The 24,142-nt window shown below is 49.8% G+C and overlaps 1 protein-coding gene and 1 long non-coding RNA gene across 7 annotated transcripts in view; one reads left to right on the forward strand and one right to left on the reverse strand.

Annotated features, from left to right (window-relative positions):
* The first annotated feature begins 9,484 nt into the window (after window positions 1-9,484).
* Window positions 9,485-24,142, forward strand: part of ZNF516 (zinc finger protein 516) — a 96,988-nt gene continuing 82,330 nt past the window's right edge. The window contains exon 1 of one of the 6 annotated variants that reach the window (XM_032470660.1): window positions 9,485-9,687. The gene's annotated coding sequence lies outside the window, so the exon portion shown is untranslated. Of the gene's footprint in view, window positions 9,688-9,891; window positions 10,030-10,326; window positions 10,438-13,525; window positions 13,644-13,863; window positions 13,911-24,142 lie in introns of those variants that run through there. The other 5 variants (XM_032470661.1, XM_032470658.1, XM_032470662.1 and 2 more) reach the window with 5 other exon arrangements.
* LOC116660671 lies at window positions 11,886-13,460 on the reverse strand. The gene is made up of 3 exons (XR_004316256.1): window positions 13,408-13,460; window positions 12,717-12,976; window positions 11,886-12,425 (listed from the first exon to the last, which is right to left on the reverse strand). It is a non-coding gene; the product is annotated as an uncharacterized LOC116660671 (long non-coding RNA).

Below are 24,142 nucleotides of genomic sequence, written 5' to 3' on the forward strand. Positions count from 1 at the left end.
TGTGGGCGGGCACTCCCTAAACTCACACTAGCCAGCACCCTGTTTGTGGGCTGTGGCCGGCCTAGTGGCCGTACTGGCCAGGAAGGTGATGTCTCCGAGGCCTGGTGCCACATGTATGTCCTTGTGTCTTCATTTCTCCTGACCATTTGTGTCATACCCAACATGCTCACATTTCTTCCACCGTCAGATGAGCAGCAATGATGGAGAAGCCTCTGCCTTGACCCCCAAGACCCTCCCCTTCCCAGGGGTCCCTGAGGCAGGCTGGTCTCACGGCCAGCCTCTCCCCACACCTCTTAACAATGACTCTACCACGCAGCCTTTCTCCTCATTGGAGTCAGAGCAATCTTTAAAACATATCTGATCACGTCCTCCTCTTAAAAGTGATTTGGTGGCTGCCAGCTGCCTTCAGTGAAATCCGTCTTCCTTCTGTGGTCCCTGTGGCCCCTGCGGCCAGTGGTCCCCGGCCCCGGGCACACTCTCTACCACTCTGGGCCTCCAGACCAGGGAGGGGCTGGCAAGGCAAACAGCCAGTTCAAAACCAGATTTAGGTTGCTTTCAACTAAGAGAAACAGAAATCCCTGACTCAAATGGCAAAAACAAAAGGGCAAATTCATCCCTTAGTCCAGGGCTGGGTGTCTGCTCCAAGCTCGGTGGAATCAGAGACTTCCTGCTCCCCCAGGTTCCAGGGTGGAAGGTGACCTCAGGTGTCACAGCCCCAAGCTGCCACTGCTCCAGGTGGCCGCCCCGTGGGACAAGTGGGGTAACTATTTCTCCACCTCCGATTCCTCTTATCAATGAGAAGACCTTGTGCTGGAAGCCCCTCTACCCGCTCCCAGCAAACTGCCCCTCGCGGCCAACGGCCAGCCTCGCACATCTAGGTCTAGCTCACCCACACCCGGGCAGGGGGACTGGGTCCCCTGTATTGGCTTAGACCAAACTCAGCTCCCGCTTTTGGGAGCTGGGGCTGCCCTCGCCTTCCGGCAGCGTTGCCCAGCGCAGACTGGACCACGCTCAGGACGGGGGGGGGGGGGGGGGGGGGCTTGAGTGACTGTCAGGCGGGGAAGCAGCGGCGTCTGCAGCACGCGCTTTAACCAGAACGAGCGCGCCAAGCCCGGAGAGCTGCGGGAACACACGCACGGGTTTCTAACCAAGAGCCGGGGCTCACCAGTCTCCGACCCAGTGCGACGTCTCTGCCGAAACCCGGGAGCAACTCGCGGCCCCAGAGATGTCCTCACGGCTGGGGACGCCCAGCCAAGCGCCACACCTCATCACACACGTGAATTCAATACATCTGTCGAGGGCGTGAGTGCCTTTATCTCTGCTCACATTATGTGTTTTATAAATTATTATCATTGTGAGAACGCTGAGTGCCGTGACCGAAGTCACAGTGAACATTTTGGGCTTTCTGACTTGCATGTGGTTTTAGTGATACTACGTGCATTTAGAGTCAGAAGTTCCTTGTGTTCCTTTAGCCTCTGAAATGTTAACATGACGCATTTTTGTGAAGACTGCTAAGGTCGTACTCATACACCCGACTGACGCGGGCAGCGTTGAGTCTCTCCAGGAGTTATCCCAAATTCACAGTCATCGCCGCTACCTTTTGCAAGAAATTCTTGGCGAGAGGAAGAATCACCATTCTTATTAAAATTTCTCAGTGTCCCTGTACCAGGGAGCTTAGACCTTACACAGACTAGAACAAGGACATTGTTCTGCCTTAAAATTTCACAGAAGGAGCAGACTGACACCCGCACAGCCAGGAAGAAAGCCCTTCCTGCAGTACGTGGGGCGAATGGACTTTAAGAACTATCCTCTTAGACACGCAATTCTTCAAAATATTGTATGAATTCAAAACAATTCTGCTTCTAAATGCCTGCGCCACACATAAGCACTTTGCTATGAGTTTTAAACTTTCAGAGGAGCTAACAACTTTGAGCCATTTCACTTTGCTGTTGTGAGGAGGATTAAAATACAATAAACGAAATAAACTACACAAACGGAGCATGCGCAATTATTACAACTCCATAGGGTAAACCCGCTACTGTTCCAGAAGGAATGTAATGGTCGTCTGTTCTCATCAGAGCTGGCGTGGAGACGGACAGACTCACAGAAACCACAGTGCCTCGGTCCCTGGAAGATGAGATGGTTCACAATTCATGCACTCATCTTTTTTCACTTGTAAAGAATCATCTGTAATTCATCATTCCTACCTTCCTGTCTATGGCGTTTTCTACACACTAACTTTGAGTTAGAAAGTGGGCATCTCCGCACGCAGAAGAGAGAAGAGGTTGTGTGGCTTTCATCACTCTGTTTCCAATGTACGCAGAACCAGCACATACGAAACTCCCACCACGGTGTGGAAATACCTGTGTGGTGCAGGGTTCATTGAACATAATGTGTTTTTCACTTGGTTTCTGTATTTTCCCTCAGAGTCTTAGATAACCAAAATGTTTACAGTCCCCTGTCTAGATGTGCAGTGTTTATTCCGTGTTTGATTCCTCAAGACAGAGCGAGACTGCAACGAGCAGGGTATTTGCACCGTTAACTTGCCCGTCATTTTGCGCAGCGAGGGCGGGTGAAGCAATACTGTGCAATAACGTACTGGGGGGAAGAGAAAGACATTAGTCAGTGGAATGATACTGTTACAGGTTCTTCTGGAGCAGACTTTAGTTTTGGAAATCCTTTTCTGTTGTTGGTGATTGAAAGAAAGTTTCACCAAAATTTTCAATTTGAGGTACATCATTGCTTTTAAAGAGAAGATGGAATTTCCTGGCTTTGAGAGGGTCGGGGACTGTGGAACAGTTACCTGCTGAACACTTCACAAACATAGTTAAAAAAAAAATTAGGTGGTTTTGCATTGTTCTAAAGACATGTATTTCACAATTAAAATTATTAGTCAAATCACATTTTCATAATGTTTCCTAAAGAACACAAGCTCCAGAGTGGACCTTTGTTATCCATTTGCCCAAAAGTTGCTCCAGAGACAACTGGACAAGCCTGATGGCAATAAAAGGGGGAGAGTGGCGTGGGGGAGGGCTGGAAAGCAGAATATGGTTTTCCACCAGTAAGTATGGCGTAATTTCTTTTCTGAAAAAAAGCAAAAAAAGAGTCATATAGAAAATGACTTCATTTTAAGGATTCCTTTAGTTTTGCTCATACCCTACTTTACCGGAGTGTGGAAACTCGGAGGCAAACTAGAGGGAAAAAGAAATAGCCACCAGCCGCTCGGCTCATTCTGCTCGGCCCGCTTTGCCCACACAACAGGGAGACCCCGGCTTGAGTGGCAGCCTCTCCTCTTTGAATTTCCTTCTTTTGTCAATTTGTCAGTCCGTCCCTGAACTTTGTTTGAACAGAGTTTAGTACTTAGTGGATGATTGTATTGTTATTGTAACTCACAGGGTTACGAGTCTCTTCTGTATTTATTTTAAATAAAGCCTTTCTAGCAGCCAAAGGGCTTCAGCTGTAGCAAATAAAGAAGGAAGTGTGCATCCAGACCTGCAAATGCTGCATGTGACTCAAAGGCCCTGCTGTCCACACCCCAGAAGTTTCTGTAAAGCCAGGACAGTCAGGAGGCCTCCCTGGTCACAGGAGGCGAGGGCTGAGGGCCGGTTTTGGTTTATCTTTGGAGTTTGCCAGAGAGAAGCCAAGTGCTGACAAGTTCCATCCCAGGAGGGTCTGTGGCCCCAGGGAATCTGATCCTTCCCTGCTCGGGGTGCCAGGAGCAGGCAGGGTGCCTGGAGAGGGTGGAGCCGAATCGCCCACCATGTGCCCCACCCCACCCCCACGGGCACACCTGGATTAGGTGCTGAATGGAAACAGCTTGTAAACATCCACGGTTTGGGGTGGGAATCCGAGATTCTGTAGGCTTGACCACATCAGCAGCATTTTATGAAAACAAACAAAATTCTGAAAATCAATGTGAGAAAATTGAATGGTCCTAGATATGACCCCCTCCCCTTCTGAGAGTACTAATACAATTGGGGAGAACATTTCCGATGCCTTCAGATGTTTTAAAACAACATCTTAAATTAACATCTGATTTTATCATTTTGATCACATCAGCCACCATCTGGTGAGGCAGGACCTGCATATTCAAACAAGAGCTTACATTTGTCCACATGAATATATTATTTTTTTTGGTGGGGGAAGGTAATTAGGTTTATTTATTTTAGAGGAGGTATTGGAGATTTAACGCAGGACCTCGTGCATGCCAAGCAGGCGCTCTACAACTGAGCTACACCCTCCCCACTGAGTATACTATGAAAACAATTTCAAATGATTTTGCATTTTCACTTTTCTTGTTCCTAATAACTCTAAGAGCAATTCCCACTTTGCAGATAAGGTGATTAATGTCAGTTCTTTCTAAATCATAGTGAGGAACACTGGATTTTTTTGTTTGGGAAAAAGCTTGTTGAGAATGTAGTCAGTTACATACCACAATCTCTCCTTTTCGAGAAATTATAGAAGAAATTTCACATAGATGCCAAACAGAGGGTAGTTAACTCAGATTCGGCCTTGTAACTTGCTCCATGTATTTACTGGCTGTACTGGTTTCCATTTGGGAAGAAGATGGAACTTTTTTTCTTATTTCCTCTGAAGATTATAAGGAGGGAAACATAAGCAAAGACAGCCTGAGTGGGAGATAATTGTAAGAGAAGATAAATTCTTGAGAATTGTTTTTGTTGAGATTACAGTCACTTTGCTAATCTATTTATTTGGCAAAATTCTTGCCTGGGTGCATATGTAACTGCTACATCTTTTACAAAGAAGGCAAAATTGTATCGATCTACAGCTTTGAGGACATTGTACTGGGTGAAACAAACCTGCACCGGAAGGACAGATACTGTGAGACCCCGCCTGTATGAGGGTCCCTAGGGTAGTCAAATTCAGAGACACAGAAAGGACGAGGTGGTGGCCTGGGGCTGGGGGGAGGAGACAGAGGGAGTTGCTTGATGGGCAGTTTCAGTTTTAAAAGATGAAGCCAGTTCTGGAGATGAATGGTGGTTACGGTTGTATAACAGTGTGAATGAACGCCCCTGAATAGTACACCTGAAAATGGTTAAAATGGTAAATTTTGTCTGTTTCAATGCAATAACAAGTCACCAAAAAAACTGCACCCAGCCTTCCTCATCAACAAAATGTCTCAACTCCTTAATTATGACAACTACCCACCCATATTCTGACCACTTCTTTTCTTCTGGTTCTGATTCTAACACCACCGAGTCACCTAAATGCTAAATTCTGCTTTCCTTCAGACGGCATTCTGTGCTGCGCCAAGTGAGATCTCACGCAAAGGCTTCTGAGCACTTGTTCCCTCCCTGGTTTCGTTACAAGTGTATCTGCCGACCCGGAGCGAAAGAGACATGGCTGTTCCCTTATTTTATTTTCAGTTCTCTTAGGAAAGTTTGCATAAACATGCGCATGTGATCAGTTATGCATGGTGAAACAGAATGAGATTTGGGGGCAGAAAAAGTCAGTGGTTTTGCTGTCGCGACAGCGTGTGGTGTTAATAGGTCACAACCAAGCTGCTAAGTAATTAACATACCGTAGGGCTATGGGAAGAGGTGGTAAGACAGGCCCTCTCTTCCCTGACGTGGGAAATCTTTCAAAAGGGGATCCTTCCTGAATTGGTCTTTCCATAAATGGATTCTGCTCCACCGCCAACTTCCTTTTATTCTTCAAGCCATGACAAACCACATCTGTGGAATTCTGTATCAACTCTTCTGCACCAGCTGTGGCTGAAAGTCTTCCACTTTAGTTGAAATTAAGAACAGATTTGAGGGCCCTCTACCTGCTGTGGAGTCCTGATGTAGTTACCAAAAATTGCAAATGGTGAGAAAATCTGGAACTGCCTGGAACTGTTAGGATGTGTTCGATACTTTTTCCTCAACTGTGAATCTGCACTAACTCTGTGATGGGAAGTTATTAGTGCCGGTATCTTTGTTGTCAACCAAGACATGTGCACAACAGTCAGTGAAGGAAACCCTGCGTTGCCATGAGAATAGGATTATGGGTCATTACGGAGTTTTCTTCTGAGCAGAAAACAAGGAGGGATTGTTAAAAGAGCTGATTCCCCGGGAAGGGTGAGGTTTCTGCCACAGGGAAAGGTGAGGAAGGCATTCTCTGTGTCATGTACACGGGTATATTTTGCACAAATCTTGGAGAGATGCTTTGCTGATTATTAAACCATATAAAAATTCAAGTGTGGCTGTTGAAGGTGTCTTCAGACTTGTACACCACGGAGACATGAAGAAATTGTCACTTTCCAACAGCATGCAGGTTTCCATCATGACTGACTAAAGCTGAAAGCTCAAGACAGAGTGACCAAAATTGCCAAATTTACACAAAAGACAGCACCAGAGAAAGCTGCACAGGGAGAAGTGATCTTGGTGTAAACATGGGGGAATCCGGGCGTCGATCACATTAGAGGTAATGGTGTGTGTGTTTAGAAGTGTGCAGTGTCTGTTTTACAGCCACAATATGCATCACCTTCCAAAGAATTAAAATTTAAGAAACAATTGAGATCATCTACTGTACCCAGAGTAAAAATATTCTGTTGGTTGACTTCAGATTCAAGCAGTCTGAAACCATTTAAAAAGACTATTTAAAACATAATCACCATTGCCTCCCATCAGGGCAGGGGATCACCATATGTTCAATTTCATACTGAATCACTCATGCCGATGCGCTGTTTTTCCTGTATAGTCTGAACACAGCGTATTCTCTGAGTCTCCAAGTTCTGTGAAAAGGAAAGATTTTAGGAAAGAACAGCAAGTTAGGATTGGGGTAATATTTTTGAAGCCAGCAGTGATGAAATAAATAGCCAAATTTCATTTACACATGAAATTACTACTCCAAATATCATAAAGGCAGGCAGCAATGAAACTTCTCCTAAAAGTCTTTACCTAGGAATATTTACTGACCATTTAAATCAAATTTATCCCCAATCCACTCTGAAATCCGTAAATTTAAGTTCGTTCTGAGAGATTATCCCAAGACTTAAGTGCATAACGTCCTTCTCCTTTTTCAGATATAATTTATAAAATCCTAATAAATTCACACAAAGACTTAACATTAAATATTTACTAAGTAGTGCACTTACATTTTTGAACATGCATATTTAATACATATTTTTAGCTTGTCTTAGAATTCATACTACAGAGAGTTTCACTTTCAGCTTTTAGACAGACAAGGCCTCTTCGGGGTTCTTTTTTTCTTTTTTTTTGTATGTATTTGTTTTTCACTTGTAACTATTCTTTAATGGAACCTCTTAAGAACTTTTCTGATCTAAATATTCAGCAATCGCGCCATCGCTTCACTTATGCAGACAAACCACTGAACACTGTTTCATTAAAATGCCATTTTCCTTAGCGTGAAGGAACAAGAGTCCCAAATACTCAACAAATAACCCCTTAATTATAACAAATAACAAGGGAAAAGAGGCATTTTTCTCTTCATCTATTTCATTAAGCAGAATTATTGTCTGTTATAAAGTTATAAATAGCCAAATACACATTCAACCATCAATCCATTAATATTGCTGACTTCTCTCCATCCAAATATTGTAATTTACCTAAATGCTTCAAAATAAAAGGACCTCTCTTGGGGATTTCAGGGATTTATATTTTGTGTAGAAACAGTGTCCTGAATCCTTAATGGTAACTGTAAATGTTAGAAGACTTTAAACAGCTGAAATTTTGACAATGCTAAACAATATGAGAGCTCAAATCTTTTGTTTTTATATCGTTTTTAAAAATACAAGTGAACAATAACGTAAACACATTCCCGCTCAGGAATGCTGCTCTCATCAGTAACAAAACCCTTCTGGCCCTCAAACTGCCATTTTCCAGGATGTAACTCTTGCCGCCTCTCAAGTTACAGCCTCAGAATCTGCGTGCGTTGTAGAGAAACATGGAAGAAAGAAATTATTTTAAAAGCACAATATTGTTTTAGAAGCCGCATAGCCCTGAGTGAAATTACCTGCGGCTGATAAGTGGACGAGAGAAGGGAAGCGAGTACTGAAAATCACAATTTTACGTGGAGGAGTTTGGACGTTTTGCTCACTGACTGTTGATCTAACTTGTCAATTTCCAACACATGGAAGTTATTAGTGCAAGACCGGAGTTTTAAATAGACCCAAGAATTTTTACCATGAACTCAAATCCATCCCAAAATACTACAAAAAGCATTAAAATTTCAAGTATGGCAGTTTTAAGCTCTTTTGGGGGTGAGTACACATATATGTGACACTATGTCTGTATATGACATTTACATCCATATAATTAGTTGCAGTGGGGGATACTTTTATTTGTGAGTTTTTACTCTGCATTGTAATGAACGGTGGGCACTGCAACACTTTTCCGTGAATCCGACTTTAATTTGCTTGTTCCAGAATACATCCCACTTAGGCATTCACGCTGAAAGCAGCAACAATTGCCAACGACCTTTACCAGGCCTGCTACCCAAATGAGTGCGCAGCATGAATCACATTTTATGAGTAGGGGTCCTTCTCAGCCCTCTTGTCCCTCCCTGTCTCTCTCCTCCCGGCTTCCTTCCTCGAGACATACGCACATGCACACCCATCACACACACTGCACTCACAACACACACGCAGAATGGCCCCAGGGCTGAGTCCAGCTTTGCCCGCACAAGCCCCTCCCTTGGCGCCTGTCCGCAGTGGTTTCTGTTGTAGATGCCCTAAGTTGGAGTGGGCCGAGAGCCGCAGCAGCCTTGCGTGCTAGCGAGTGGTAGGCACCGGGAGAAATGCCACCGCGGAAGGTAACGCCTGGACTGTGGCGCTGCCTCTCCAGCAGAGCTGCGTCCGTGTCCTGGACGGGATCCACCTTCACTGCGGGCTTGTCGCGAGGAGGGCACGGCATGGCCTGGAGCCTGGTGGGAGAAGATGTCGCTACCCCTCCGCAGGCCACCGCGCCCTGGGTCTACGTCACCGTCAACTCAGGGGGCTCCCCCTCCCACAGCCTCCCTCCTCCTCCCCTCTGCCCCCTCCCGCCCCTTCTCCTTCAGCACCCACCCCACCCCCCATTACAGCTTTCTGGAGTCAAATGGGGATTTCTATTCCCAGACTCAACTTAGCGCAACTAACTACGGCCCACAGAGAGTAGTAGTTGGGGTGAAAAAAATGGAGTTTGAAAAAACAAAAATTAAAGTTGAACTTTTCAAGGAAAAAAGTAAAAAAACAACAGTCATTAAAAAATTGCCACACAGCAGAATCCTTGTAGTGAAGTCTTTCCAGGGGGACCCCATCTTGATTCTGGACTTAATCTGCCGATACTCCGCGTCTGAAAACCCCTGAGCACATTTATCAGGAAGTTGGGTGAAACGCACGCCCCCGGCGGTCTGTAATGCACGCGCGCCCGGGATCCCCGGAAGGATACTCGCGTGTAAATCAGGATCGAGGCTTAGCGCTCAGGTGCCCGGGTCGGCTGAAAATGCATCCCCAGCACGTAGGGATGCGTGCATGTGTGTGTAGCCGTGTGTGCGCGTAAACAGCTTCCCGTAACTGGATCTGCGGCAGCGCTGGTCCTTGGGAGGAAGGGGCGACAACGAGCCGCTGGGATCGTGATTCAGTGCTATTAGGAGAAGAATTATCTGTGTCTGAGTCATCGCGAGCCTCCAGACTTTCCCCGCAGTGTGGCAGAACTTTGTGCTGAAGAGACAATAGTGGAGCGTGTGCGTTTCCTACAGGGCAGACCATTCCGGGGCTGGGGGAAGCCTCCGGCCTGCGCCCGGCCGCGGGGGCCCGGTCCTCTCCCCGCGCGGCGCAACCCCCCTAGCCCGGCAGGCGCCGGGGTCCCCGCGGGGCGGGCGCGTCTGGGGCGCGCGCGGGCGGCGCGGGGAGGGGGTCGGGCGCGTGGCGGGCCCTGCGCGCCCTCGCGCGTCCCCCGCGCCCGGGCGCAGCTGGCGCGGTCGGTCTAGTGCAGCGCTCGGCTCCGCGCCTCGGGCGCTCGGCTTCACCTTCAGAGGCGCGGGGCGTGCGCGTCCTCCTCCCCTGGCCGCCGCTTCCCCTCAAAGGTAGGGGCCGGGGTCGGGGCGCCGCGGGGTCCGCGGGGGGCGGGGGGCGCGGGGCCCGGGCCTCGACGTGTGGGGTACACGGCGTGCGCCGCGGGGGTGGGGGGCGCCGGGGAGGGGCTCCCGGGCGCGGGGAGGGCGGCTGGCTTTCCCTGTGGGTAGTTGCTTCGCTCCGCAATTCCAGGAGAGGGAAGATGCAACTTCGGGCGGCCAGGCGAGCGCCCGGGAGGTGGTTTTTACCGCAGTGGAGGGGCGGGGTGGGGGCCGGGGTGGGAGCGCGGAGGAGGCTCCGGCTTTGTACACTTCGTCAAAGGCGACGCGGGAGGAGGGGAGCTCGGATGCGCTCTCCATCCATTAAGAGACAAAGAGCAAATTGCCTTACTTTAAAGTAAAACGCTCCGGCTAATGAAGGTGGGTGATGGGGCTGCGGGGCCCAAGGAGCTGCTTCAATTATTAAGGGTTCGGCTGATGGGATCGATGCCTGTGGGCACCGAGTACTGCTGCCTCGGGGACGTGTTTGCGGGGAGGGGCGTTGTTTTTCCTCCCCCACCCCCCTGGCTGCGTGCCCGTCAGCTGGGAGCGCCTAAGTGACCCTAACATTAAAGAAGTGAGAGCCTGGAAGGGAAGTTAGGGCAGGGGTGGGGGTGGGGGAGAGGGTTCTCGCAATGACTCTGAGGAGGGGTGGGGGGGTCCGGGTGGCATGGGCTCCTCGGAGATGAGCCCAGCCTGGCGTGGTGGCGGGGGGTGGAGGTGGGGGAGGTATTGATCGCGATATATACGCGTGTATATACAAGAAAAGAGCACTTGGGGTGTGTGTTGGGGGAGGGAGGCTGGAAAAGCGCCTAATCTGCCATTTCCAGGGAGCGCTAACCTACCAAAGAGTTATGATCAGTATTCAGATTAAACCACCTCGTCAAGTTTAAAAGAAACTTTGTATGGATAAATTTGTTAAAAGCCTGCCGAGTTGGGTATTTAAAACAGCGTTTCGTGGAGGAACGTTGGTTGGTGTGCGGTGACAGTCAGTCCTGGTGGTCTGGGGAGCCGGTGGACCCCTGCTATTAGGGACCAGAGAGACGAACCTTTTACCGAAAAATGTGGGTCTGTAAGTCAGCCCCAATTATTATCAGCGTTAATAAGCTCCCGCAGCAGACCAGGATCTGAACAGGAGCTTTTGGGGTTGTGTGTCTGTATCTTACTCATTCCTCTGGGCTTATTGATAAAGAATTACTTGGTCTCCGGGTGTGCAAAGATCAATTTGCTCAGCCCTCTTTTAAAATATATTCATTCTGTGCCTTATTTAATCCAGATGCACAAAAAGCCATTTGCTGCTTCATTGTTGGTTTACATTTTTTGAAAAGGCGACTGGTGTAACCTGTGGAATTTGAAATGCAAATAAAAGCCCGTGGGAGTTGAGGCAGAACAAATCAGCATTTATAAAGTGAAAAAGATTTAATGTCTTTGAAATCATTGCGGAGGAAAAAAACTGGAGAGGGGGAGTGATTTTTCAGGGAGTGAATTGTGACGTCAGGTCTTTTTGGAAAAGATGTTATTTTTAAGGTCTGCAACCCGGGTATGTAAAGTGCTTACAGGAAAAACAGATTACAAGATTAACATCTGTTAACATGATTGTTTATCTCCAGCCAAAAATAGGTCAGTTCTTTCTTAAGGAAACACGATTGCTGGCGCATGCTTTAATAATAAAGTTAAAATAATGAGTTCATAAGTTGGGACCCGCGTTTGTTATCATCTGACCTGTGAAAAATATTTTTTAATTTCGAGATCAGTGAAAGGTCAAAGTCCCTTTTGGGTGTTGAGAACAACTCTTCACCCCGCGTCCACCCCTCCCGGATGACCCCCCCTCCTTTTTACTGAGAGCTCCCTCTCCGCCCCCACTCGGATTGCTAATTTCCCTTTTCATCCATTGTGGAAGTACGAAATATATTTAAATGGATATTGTCTGACGCCCCCCTCGTTAAAGAAGGCAAACTCGGCACAGATGGCTAACTTTCAGAGCTCTGCTGTTGTTTTACCAATAAATGAAACGGTAGGGAGGAGGGGAAAAAAAGGAAACAGCCTTGGAGAGTCTCCCTGCCCCCTGGGTGTGAGTGACGGCTCTGCCGGCCAATCGCAGCGGCTTTCTCCATCCCGGAGGTAATTTGGGGTGTGTGTACGCGCCCGCGCGCGTGCACGCGCCCATGTGTCTGCACAGTTAAGTCCCACCAACCCCGCGCATCCGCAGGCTCCTGATTTGCACAGTTGTGAGCTGTAGACGTGGACACGCTTTTATCTGAGTCTGCAGCTAGGTGGGCACGCAGCAGTCCAAATGGAGACCCACCCTCCTTCCCCGAGTGTCCTGTGAAGAACGGCCTTAAGAGGTGCTTTCGGATTCAAGCAGAAACCTGTAGAAGGGGAAGAAAAGGAGTAACGTGATTATGCTTCTCAGCAGTTGGGGAATCGAAATGTGTGGTTCCTTCCGTCTCGTTCCCACGCGGCAGGCGCGCCCTGCGCACTTGGGGTCCGAGTGCTGGAGCCCACTCGCCAGGCACTAAGCGTGGAGAGATCGAGGATAGGTGAAACTGGTGTTAACTCTGTAGAAAAAGTGAAGGACAGCATGTACCTTACAACTTCAAATTTTATTTTCTAACACTGGAAGTTGATACTTAAGTCCTTGGCAAATTCTAGAATGTTACCTGCTCGTGGTCATTGAAAGTTCTGCTGCCCACCCGACTTATGAACGCGAAGCGCTGGTCCGGGCTCCCCCGCACAATGGGCACATTCAGGGGCGGAGTGCGTCACGGCCTCCCCACGTTCCCTCCGGGCTTCGTCTGGCACCAGTTTCCCCAGGAATATCGGTGGTGATGTGTGTGGAAGCCTGTGGACCGGGCTGGCCGTGCGGCACCGCGGTTCAGTGTTGGAGTTGTGCGGCTTCACTCCGGGATGGATGGCGATGCTGCAGGGAACGGGTTAAGCACCCACTTGTGCCCCCTCCTTCCCCGAGAGCCTGGCAGGAGACCCCTGGGAGGGACCCCGCGCTCCGGCCTGGTCCACGCTCGGTGTGTCCGGCTGCAGGGCCGCACGGAGGTCACCCCGAGGGTCCAGAGGCGACCCCGGGCGACCTTCGTCTTTCCCCTGCAAGAGCCTAACTCGGTTACAAGGGAGTGTCCAGCCCCACGCCTCCCTCCGGGCCATTTCCGCCCCCCAAATCTGAGTACCACTCGATTCTGCTCCCCCCCCCCCCACCGTAGGCTCGCGGATTGAGGAATGGGCAACAGGGGGAGGTGTCGCTGGATTAAATCATTCCTATTTCTGTTTCTCCCTGCGGTGCGGCGCTGGGCCCGGGGCGCCGGGGGAGGGGGGCGGAGCGGGGGCGGGGGTATTTACCTGCCCGCCCCGGGGGCGGGGGCGGCGGCCTCTCGCGGCCTGGCTTACTGGGGGAGGGCCGTGGGCGGGGCGGGCTGGGCCGAGAGGTGGGGGAGGGCCCGCCCCCGACGCCCGCCCCCCGACGCCCGCCCCCCGCCCCCGTCATGTGGAGCGGACGTCACAAGCCTGCACTGTAACCCAAGAAGTGAAAGAGACGGGGACCCACGGCCCAACTTCGCACCGTAACAAAGGCAGGGGTCGGTGCGGGCCAGAGGGGGTCTAGTTAGTGAGCGATCGGGCTGACGGGAGGGTGCGGGGGATGGGGCTGGGGGGTGGGGCCGGCTGGGCCCGGGGCTGCGCTGGGGCGGGAGACTGGGGGGCCTGGTCCGGGAGTGAGGGCCTGGTCTGGGAGTGGGGTTCTGGCTGGGGCGGGGTTTGCGCGCGGGCGGGGAGTGGGGGCCGGGGCGGGGGTGTGCGCTGCGGGGCGGACCGAGCTCCAGGGGCCGAGGCGCGGCGGAGGCCAGGTAATTGGTTTCTATTTTAAACTTCACTTTGTCCTGGCGGAGGTGGGGCGGTGGGAAAGGCGTGGCCCCCGGGCGATTACATAAGTGTTCATACCTAATTCGGCCCCGGGTCGGGGGCAGCGCGCGGGTTTGGGCGCGAGGTGCCGGGGGGCGCCGGGCCCGGGCGTCCCCGTGCGGGGCTGCCGCGCGTGGAGTTGTGTCCTGCAGGGGGGACCTGATGCGTGTCGGCTGTGGGGAGCCAGCGTGCGCTCCGGGCTCGGGCTGGCAGCCGCGGGGTGCCCGTGGCGGGGTCCACGGGGTAACAAAGGGCAGGGCTGCGGGACCCTGGGCCGCGCACCGCGCTGACCTAACGGCAAGTCACGAAAGTCTTAATTAAACGCGCCACAGAAAGGCCTTTCCCGCATGAACCTGCCCTTAGGCCTCCCATCTTGATTAAAGATGATTAAACATTGAGGTCCACCCCGCACCCCGTGGCTGTGTGAGAAGTGCCATTAAAGGGCTGCCTGGAGGGGAAGCCGGGGTGGGGTTCTCCTAACAGGGTCGTCTCCAGATCATTTTTCGTGCCGCCCTATTAATAAGATTGCAGTATTTTGGTTTAGGAATGTAAGTGCTACTTTAAGGAACTCGGCATGCGTGCTATTTGATGGGATACTTTTTACTGCCGCCAAAAAAGAGCTCATTTTATCATTTGTTTGTTCCTCCTTCACTTTCCCTTGCATTCTTTGATTGTGGCGTCAAAATAGCTGTGTTATTTATATTGACACAGACCGGCCAGAATTAAACATACCACATGCCCCTGCTGCGCATGAATCGGAGACTTTTACTCCTCTGTGTAAAATTGGAGGGTGGCCGGCGTTGCCTGGGTCTGAGGGTTGGGTGTCTGAACAAGGACAAACTTAGTTTCACAAGAGCGACTCCCAAGCTGTCCTGAATGGGCCCTGGGAGAAACTGAGCTCCGACTCCAGCGTTTTGGTCGTGGAATTGGGATTCTGGTGTCTTAAGATACAAACGCACTGTGTCTGATGGCTTGGTTTTGTTAAACTTGCTAATTTGAATACCCTGAAACATTAAGAGTGCATTAACATTCCAAAACAAGTAATAACCCCGAGGGGTGTGCAGTAAAGCTAACCAAGAGAAGTGGGAGTGTCTCTGAAATGAAACATAGTAGCCAAGGAGTGCCTTCCGTGGGTACAGGACTCAACAGTGGGAGGAGACAGGGGTTTTGCTTAGTTTTATTTCTGAAAGCTTTTGTTTGTCAGGGTCCTCTTTCCCAATGGCTTAGTGTGCTGAAACATGCTGGATCAAGAACTGCAGCTTTTGGATGTGTAACTGATGTTCGTGGCTGATGACCCGAGAGTACTTGACATCCTCAGTGTTAACGCCATTGTTATTTGTAAAGGATCTTCAAAGTTGACTCATTTAGAGGTTAAAGTTTTCTTGGGACTCTGAAGTCATAGGTTTCTAACTTCATAAAATATTGTCCCAGAGACCAACACGGAGTGAATAGAATGAGAGATGTTTTTGAAAACAAGTCGGTGCTAAAATCACCTTGTCTCCACTTCCATGAATTAAACTTTAACTTCCTTTTCCTTACTTGCTCCCACGTGGAGATGTTGGAGTCTTATAGGTGGAGCATTTGATGTGGAGATTAAGTTTAGCAGCAGTTATGTGAGAAAGAAAAGGAGACTTTAAAGAATAACTCTAAGTGAGGTAAACGCTAACAGATGGTTCTCAGCCTTCCTGCCCAGGGAAGAGTGATAATGTGACCGAGGCGTCTCAGCAGGGTTTAGTCATGGGTTGTACTTGAAAAATCAGGACTCAGCTTATTGGGTGGTTGTGGATTTTTATTTATTCACTTTTTAGGCTGTGTATTGGTCTTATTCATAATTTACTAGAAGGAATCTTTTAAAGAGAACGGGAATGGCTGTAAGTCTGATGGGAGATTGTGTTCAGAGTTTCAACTGCATTATACCTTAATGGCATAGAAATAGGAAACTGAAATAGAAGGTGACTACAATCAGCAGGAAGGAGCTTGTGCAAACGTGTGTGCTTTCCTTTTATAGTATGCTCTTTTTGAATGTTCAAGACATTACACTGTTTTGGTTTTTATTCCACTTTCAACATTGGCGTTAATTATATAATTAAAAGTGGTATTTTGCTTGTAATGTAACTGGATTTCTCACTGAATAGAGCAACTCTTTTGTGCAGGGAACAGATAACTTTTTCGTTGGTGTTTGACGGCCACATTTAGCTGGAGACATCTCAGCTTCCTCAGTGGTAGGCATAAATTTAAGCAGAAGTAGTAGAAATGGCCTAAGAAGGTGGAATGTGTTTGATTAGATATCTGTGTTACACGTATTTGAACGCAGAGGCAACATTCCTTCAAGAGCAGACGTCTTACACGTCTTACGTGCGGGAGATGTTTATACATTTCAGCACTTGGATGGAATTACTCTGACACAATCCTTTCAAAAATGCATCTCTTTGCTGTTCTAACCCCTCCTCCTCAAAAGTTCTGGAGGCTGTGGGAAAAGTCCAATTAACTCTCTTCTTCCTGAATGCGGTCCCAGAGAAAGCTCGTGGGCCTGTGGGCTGTGCGGCCCTGGCCCTCCGGGGTGCTGCTTGCTCCTGTCACTGTCCTGACGCTGACCACGGAGCCAGCACCCAGCACACGGCCCGGCCTTGGCCTCCTTAGCGCTGGGCACCTCTGAACTCCTCCTCCAGAATTATTCATGTCTAAACACGGAGAGTTACTTGTGCCACTGTCTTTAGCTCCCAGGCTCTTACTCTGCTGGTAGGAGACCACGTCACCTTTGGATTTGCGTTTTCCAAGTGCATAGCGGTGTCGGTGTGGATTTGTTCTGGAGTCTGATCGGGGGTGTCTGGAACAGGTCTCCGTGCGTGGTATGGAGACAGACAGCAGGATGGAGCTTTCAGAAGGCAGATGCCAGCTCTCAGATAGCAGGATGGAGCAGCTGGGCTGTGGAATGCAGGTATGCCTCCTTGTCCGCCATTCAGTTGGCCCTGGAGTTCGGGTACCAGCAGTGATTCCACTCTTGTTCTGCGTTGGGCCTGGAACTTGGTGGTGGCATGAGTCACACCGGGGGTTGTGGCCCTGCTCTCCCTCCTGTCTTCCCCTTGGGACTGTTACCCCCACCCTTTTCCATCCAACAGCTAACAGTATGTTGGCAGCAGCCTGTTAAGGGTTTGAATGTGCCTGTGGGCCACACGAGTGACAGCATTTTTCAGGTTCAAGCCTTGGCCTCGGTTCTCTCTGGATCCAGGAGCAGCTGAGTTTGGGTGGGGGAGGTAGGCCGTTTCTCTTTGATGGAGGGGTGACCTCTGCCCTGAGTGAATTGAGACCCCCCCCCCACCTCTCTCACCAGAGCGAGGGGGAGTGATTTATGGTGGGGCGCTTCATCCTTGGCTTCGAGCTCTGAATATCTGACGGTTTTAAGAAATATTGGCAAATTGTCACAGGCTCGTTTGAAGAAAGGAATCACATCAAATGTTTCTTTATACAGAAGTTATTAATACAATTAACTTATGGGAAGAAGAAAAACTTTCACTATACGTTCAGAATGTCTCATCCAATTCTTTAAAGAGCATTTTTATTTTAAAATTAGTTTTCTCCAGGAGAAGACTATTTTAGGGTTGTCACTTAATTAGCCGCAAGGACATATATATGCAGGTGGTGTGCCTGCTCGGCTCGCATTTGGAATTTATACTGTCTGCTAAGGTATATCGAGTATATTTTGGATGGACTGGTAAAAATGAGCAGTTGCAACTGTCTCTTTCGTGTGTTCTTTATCCCTTGCATCTGGCTACACGTGATTTGAACAGCTGAAGCTTTTCTTTGCAGAGCTGGAGCTGGCTGTCGTATTTACGTCCAGAATGAAGGGTTTTCCAGCGCCATACACTGGAATTGTAAAGAAGTGCAATTTGTGGCTTTCCACGTTCCTTAAAAGTAGTTTTCCAAAAAGGATCTGGCCTTTAGTCTCCAGTTCAACTGCTACTAAAAATTACAGAGCACAAGTAATTAGAGATGCAGTGATTTTTAGAACCCAAACATGTGAATGTACGTGCAAGAGGGTGAGTACAGCACCACCCCAAGTGCAGAAAAAAGAGATCGAAAAGGCAGCTGCATCAGGGGAGGTATGTTCACTGCGTGTCTCACGTGTGTGTTCCTTCCGGGCAATTTCCTTTCTGGGTCTTCTTCCTGTTTTGTTGCTGATGTTTTGTGGTCAGGAATTGAATCGAGTCGTCACGTTCTGAAAATTTACTTTAGGAGAAATGCGTTACTTGTGACTGTGACGTTCAGACACGTCCTCAGTGGAGTATTGAAAGGGTGACAAGATACTAAGATTTTTTCCTTTTTTTTCAAGACGAAAGTAATCGGGCGTTTTATTCCTTCAGAAACAGGTAGACGTGTCTCTCGCTGTCCCTGACCCCCGGGGAACTGCTCTTGTCAGCTCGGCCTTCCCCGTGCAGCTGTCCTGGTGTTTTTTTTGCTCATTTAGGGGATGGTGAGCGTAGGCCAACATGTGGTGTTAGCTTTCAGAACATAGTTGAAGGGAGATTCTGAAAAATTGAGGTTCTCTGTTGAAACTCTGATTTTATTCTTAGCCACCAAGAATTTTTAAAAAGCCCTTTTTTCCCCAGCATAACGGCCTCCCTTGAAAAGCCCTCTCCTCTTCAACTTTTTCCACGAAAAGTAAAGGGTCGTTGTGGACAAATTTTTGCTCTTTGTTTCGGAAAAGGGTGCATGTGTCTGTGTTTGCCATATGGCACTGTTTAACCTGCGTCGCTCAGGCTGACCCGGGCAGCGTGAGGCACTGAGTCCTTTCAGCATTCCAGAATGTTCTTTGAAAGTCAGGCTGGTGAGGGGCGTGTGCAGAGTTGTGTGGGGACACCAGCTCTGTCCTCTGTGGCTTCTCCTTCTGCTGACATTCAAGAGCCATGAGCAGGTGTCACTTTTTTTTTTTTTTTCCCTGAAATCACTTTTGAGGGGCATAGTTTGAAATGAAATGTTGGCTGATGGTGTTAATCCAGGGAAACAGCCCAACGTGAGTGGTTCGAACTCAGGCTGTTTGCAAACAGGCTGAGGTTTAGGCTGTAAGAAAGGGCTTGCGTTGTTCAGTGCCTGAATGTTCTGGTGACTAACCTATAACTAAAAGATACTTATCTTTTTCCCTTAAAGAATTAGTTGTTTTTTTTTTTTTAAGTGGATGGATCGACCAGTGAGCAGAAGGGTGATCCCATTCTGTGGTTTAAACTTTCGTATTGCTCCCCTGGAATTATCTGGAGGCAGAACTGTGATGTTTTCACTTTAGAATTTGTTTTGTTTACACGCGTAGGAATTTTTGCGTAGACGTGTATTTCATCACAAGGGTGGCTGCTTACAGCCACGTCTCAGGAAGGTATTGGTGTGACCATCACCGAAGATTCTGCCTCTGTTTTTAAGGCCCCGTGTGGCCGTGGCGTTGCCCACCAGGGCGAATGTGTCTCCGGATACTCTGTCCTGCTGGGTTTGTCTCATTAGCGTTCATCATACTGTTCTTCTTGTTTTAAAGAAGGAAGTAAAGGAGTTTATACACACTGATGAGTCTTGCCCGTAAAGCACAGGTGGGCGCCCGCGGGGGGGGCGGCGCTGCGCAGAGACTCGGCGCGGTGTGAGTGGGGGCTGCTCTGGGGGACACATACTTCACACTGGCCTCGTCAGTGACCCGGAGAAAAGATTTTTGGTGCCAGTTTGAAAAAATACCATCCTTCACGTTGATCATCACCGTCCCACCAGACTCAGATTCATCACACCGAAGCTTTCCGTGTCCTCAGCGTGACCATTAGCACAATGACGATAATTTGTTCCTTTGAGTCACACCGAGTGTAATTTGAATTAGTGCTGTTGTGATGAGTACAGCTCAGCCCACGTGCTCCAGTGGCTTCCTTATTTCAAAAATGGCTTTTGACTTTTTAAAACAGGAGGCCAGGAAGGCGATCTCAGGCCTAACACCAACCTAAAAAGCGTAACTGTGAGTAAATAACTGAATTCCTCATGTGAAAACACTTGCCCTAGCAACGTAAACTTGGGACAGTTCTGTAGAGTCATGGGATTAGTGGTTTAGTGGTTGGATTAAAATTGGCCTCAGTAAATTACCCTGGTGACAGAAAGGCAGAATCTGTTAATGGTTTTACAGGAAGATTGGCTTATCAGTTATTTTCTGGGTTGATGAAAGATTATGGGCTGCTTAAAATTTGAACTTTAGAGAGGAAGGTTAATTTTCCTAATAGCCACACATTTTAAAGTGTCTGTAGGGACTGGTTAAAAAGAAAAGTTACTGCGCTTAGAATTTGGGATTTTATGTACATGTGGGAGTAGATTTATGATCCATGTTTGTTCCCGTACAAATGTTCGGGGGGCTGTTTAGAGGATGCATTTCAGCCAGTCATTAAATTAGGCTTCCCAGTGTCCATGGAAATAGTAGACCATTCTGGGAAGTGCATTAGATCTTTGGGGCCAAAAAGGCACCATTTGGCTGCTCACTGAGCTGCACCTTCCTGGCCTGAGCAGGTTAATGTGGTTCCTGCTCCAGAGTGTGGTTTTCCTGTCTGTCAGGAGTTTTAAATTGATTCCACAGAAAGACTGCGAAGGAAAACACTTTTGTTCGTGATTATTTACTTTTCTTTGTGTTTCTGTGATTCCTATTTGGACTTGTTTAAAAAGGTTAATGTTGAGAGTTGTTATGCATGTTACGGCAGGTGACTGAGAGATGGTCTGGGGGTGAGCCCTGACATTTCACAGGTGCTGAGATGCGGAGGGCGTCAGGGGTTCAGCCGCAGCCGCTGCGGTGGAGCAGGCTCAGACCCAGGTTTTGTGACGCGCAGACCAGGCCCTTCCCAGCACGCCGTGCTGGGCGCACAGAACCCGGTGAGGTCGCAGCCCGGTTTCAGGACGAGCGAGCCGAGAAGGTGCGCTGTCGACGGGGCTCTGCGAGCTTCGCAGAGCGCGGCCCCACCAGGTGCCGGGCTACTTGGGGCAGAAGTATCGGGCCCCACTTCAGTTTCACTTTCTGACCTTTAGCTCGATCTCCAGAGAGAAGAAAAAATATTGACTAAGTTTTTGCATCTCTCGGCGGGGCTGTCCTGCTCTTGTGAGGACCAGACGGGCTGTCCTCCTGAAAGGTGACTGTGGTGTCAGAGCGCTCAGACCAGGAGGGAAAGGGGAACCTGTCACCCAAGACCTGGCAGCTGTTGGCACCTGCTCCCAGCTCAGCGCGGGGCCAGGGTGCAGGTTAGGGTTAAGGGTAACATCCCCCTAAGGGCACTTTTATAAGAGAGCAAGTCTAAGAGGCGAAGTCCTAGAAGAAAAAAGCCACCGTGATATTGCGGGGAAAGGGGTGCTTGAAGCCCATTGGTGGCTGTGATGGACCCCCAGGTTTTCATGGGCATCCTGTCTGAAGCCACAGCAGAGGGGAAGGGCGCGCTCCGGTGGAGAGCAGGGCATGTGTCCTGCGAGGCTCTCAGCGCGATGGGGCAGGTGCTGCTGAGGCCCAGAGGGCCTGGGGATTGAGTAGGAGCTGCTGACCGGGTGGGTCAGGGAGGAGGCCCAGATGGGGACCGGGCCAGGTGGGCACCTTGCCCTCCACATATCTCTGGTGCAGGGCAACAAGATGGCAACGAAGAGGAAAGAAGTGAGGGAGAGGAGCAATCTGAGCACAGTGTGACCACCCTTCCGTTTTTCCTCTCTGATGGCAGTTCCGACGTGTGACCACACACAGCATCCCCAGGGACTGGCCGGCCGGGTCCTGTTCTGCTCCTGGACACTGTATGGAATCTGGGAGGTCCGTCCCCTCCGCCTGCTCCGGTGAATTTGGGAGCTGGGCCAGGGCGCCGTGAATTTTCCTTCATTGCCCATGAGCCACTTAGAAAACCTGTCTCCTTTACGTCTCCCATGTGGGCAGACACCGCCAGCCTTCTAGTGGTTAAGAGGAGAAATCAGTGAACTGAGACTCAAATTTAGAATCTGCTTTCCCTTTTCCAAAGAAGATAGTAGTGCTGAGTGCTTTTTCATGATTTACCTGAAACCATGTCCTAGGGAGCTGGCTGCCTTTCTGGAAGTTTCTCAAACTGTGTCATGACCAGTGAAAGTAAAAGTTGCAAAGATTTATTTAATCGGTGCATGGACATCATCCTGAATGCCCTCGTGTGAGAATTTCTGCAGGCTTGTTGGAGAATCTGGAAATTTGAACTCTATTCCTCGTATGTTGGTAGGAAGAGTTTGCTGGTTTGACCTCGTTGCATTCCATAAAGGGTATGAGGTGCACCTGAGGTCAGACATTAAATATAGAGTAAAACATAAGTAAAAGTGGGGAACAAGGAAATGGAATGATAGTCACGACCGGGGAAGACAGGACTGCACACCCCAGATGTTGTGTGCTCTCGGTGGGTATCCTGGGACCCACGGTGAGAGTCTCAGCTTTCCAGCAGCTAAAACAAAGGGCGAGACAGGGCCACTGATTTGTCGAGTCAGTGGTAAGGGCAGAGCCCACCAGTTCTCCTGGGGAAGACGAGCCTTCCTCAGCCCGTAGCCCTAAGGCAAACCTGCCGCACTGGTTTGCGTGTTGGGCCTTTTCTGCGTGTTTTTATGTGGACAGCCTTCAGCACTCTGAAGGCGGATCTGCAGTGCTTCCCAAAGCTGGTTCCTCGAAGCTGCTCTGACCCCAGGGGCCCAAGGACATCAGGACACAATGTCCTGCACTGAGAGCTGTTACTTGAACCACCGTGACAATGTGATCCCAGCTTTATGGTTTCCCACTGTGTATCAGAAGTTTAATTTTTGTCACCAGTGGCTTCTTACAGACTTGAACCAGGTTCGGCGCTTGCCTGAGTAACCAGCCCCCCCGGGAAGCAGCTGGGAGGCGCCCTGTGGAGGCTCACTTCCCGCCCGCAGGCGGCCGTTCTGGGTGTGTGGCTTAGTACCCGTCACGGTTACGAGGCAAGAAGTCATTTTAGCCCCGTTCCCCCCGGAGGACACGGAGACCCTCACAGTTAGGGACCTTGGGCGCTCTGGGTAGACCGTCCTCTGGGCGGTCACCTTGGGTCTCTGCGCTTCCTCCTGCTGGTGAGGTCACAGGGAGTTTGTTGGGTCTTGGTCCGAGCCGTCTGGAATTGTCACTGGAGAGATGGAGACAATGCTGTGGAAGACCAGTGTCCCTCCTCCTGGCCGCCTCGCCCTTTCTGGGTGGCGGGAGTTACTGGCGGGCCCCCCAGGAGGAGCGGGAGCCTGTGTCCAGGGTCCCCGGAGCTGGGACTGGCTGCCTGAGCCTTTCGGGCCCGAGCCTGTATATGGCGTGCTCACTCTGAAGCCGAGCGAAGGTTTTGAGTAATCCATCAGGAGGGAGAAGTTTGGAGGGTGGTCTGAGGATTTGAAGCGTCCAGCCGTCCAGCCAGCTGGGGGCTGTCGGGGGGCCCGGCCTGCCCTGGGCTCTCTGGCCCTCTGTTCCCCTCCCACCTCGGCTGCCTCTTCTCCAGGTTGGCTTAGGGAGTTTGTGCAGAGCCTCAGAGGGGCCTGAGCTCGGGAGACCGGGGCCTCTCTTGGCAGACCTCTAGGGCGGGGTCGGCAGGCTTGCTCTTTAAAGGGCTGGATAGCAAGTATTTTGGGCTTTGTGGGCCGAAATGTCTCGGTGGGAGCCTGTCCACTCTGCCTGGTCACAGTTACAGAAGTAGCCACAGACAACACGCCAGCGAGTAAATAAGCTTTATTTGTGGACAACGAAACTTGACTTCCGTAGAATTTCACGAGTCACAAAATACCATTCTCCCTTTGATTTTTCTTCCCAGGCACTTAAGAATGTAAAAACCCATCTCAGCTCACAAGCCGCACAGGCGTTGGGCAGGCTGCACTTGGCCCTGGGGCCCTGGGCTGTGGGATGCTGACCCTCACCCTGGGGACAGTGTTGCTTGGGAAATAGAATGCTTCTGTCATTTTAGGAGCTTCTAGTGAGCCTGTGAAACAAGGTTAAAGACATGGGTAAAATGAATGTTCATAGTGTGTTTCATTTAACCCGATACATCCAAAATGTTACTTGAAGATGTAAAAATGACACACAAATTACTACTGAGATGGCCCTTGCTCTTTGTTTCACACGAAGTCTTTGAGATCTAGCGTGTGTTTTCCACGTAGGGCTCAACCCGATTTGGCCTCGGCCCATTGGGCTACCATGGAGGATGGG

This window comes from Camelus ferus, chromosome 30 (genome assembly GCF_009834535.1).
Source record: "Camelus ferus isolate YT-003-E chromosome 30, BCGSAC_Cfer_1.0, whole genome shotgun sequence".
In the NCBI taxonomy this organism is placed as follows: Eukaryota; Metazoa; Chordata; class Mammalia; order Artiodactyla; family Camelidae; genus Camelus; species Camelus ferus.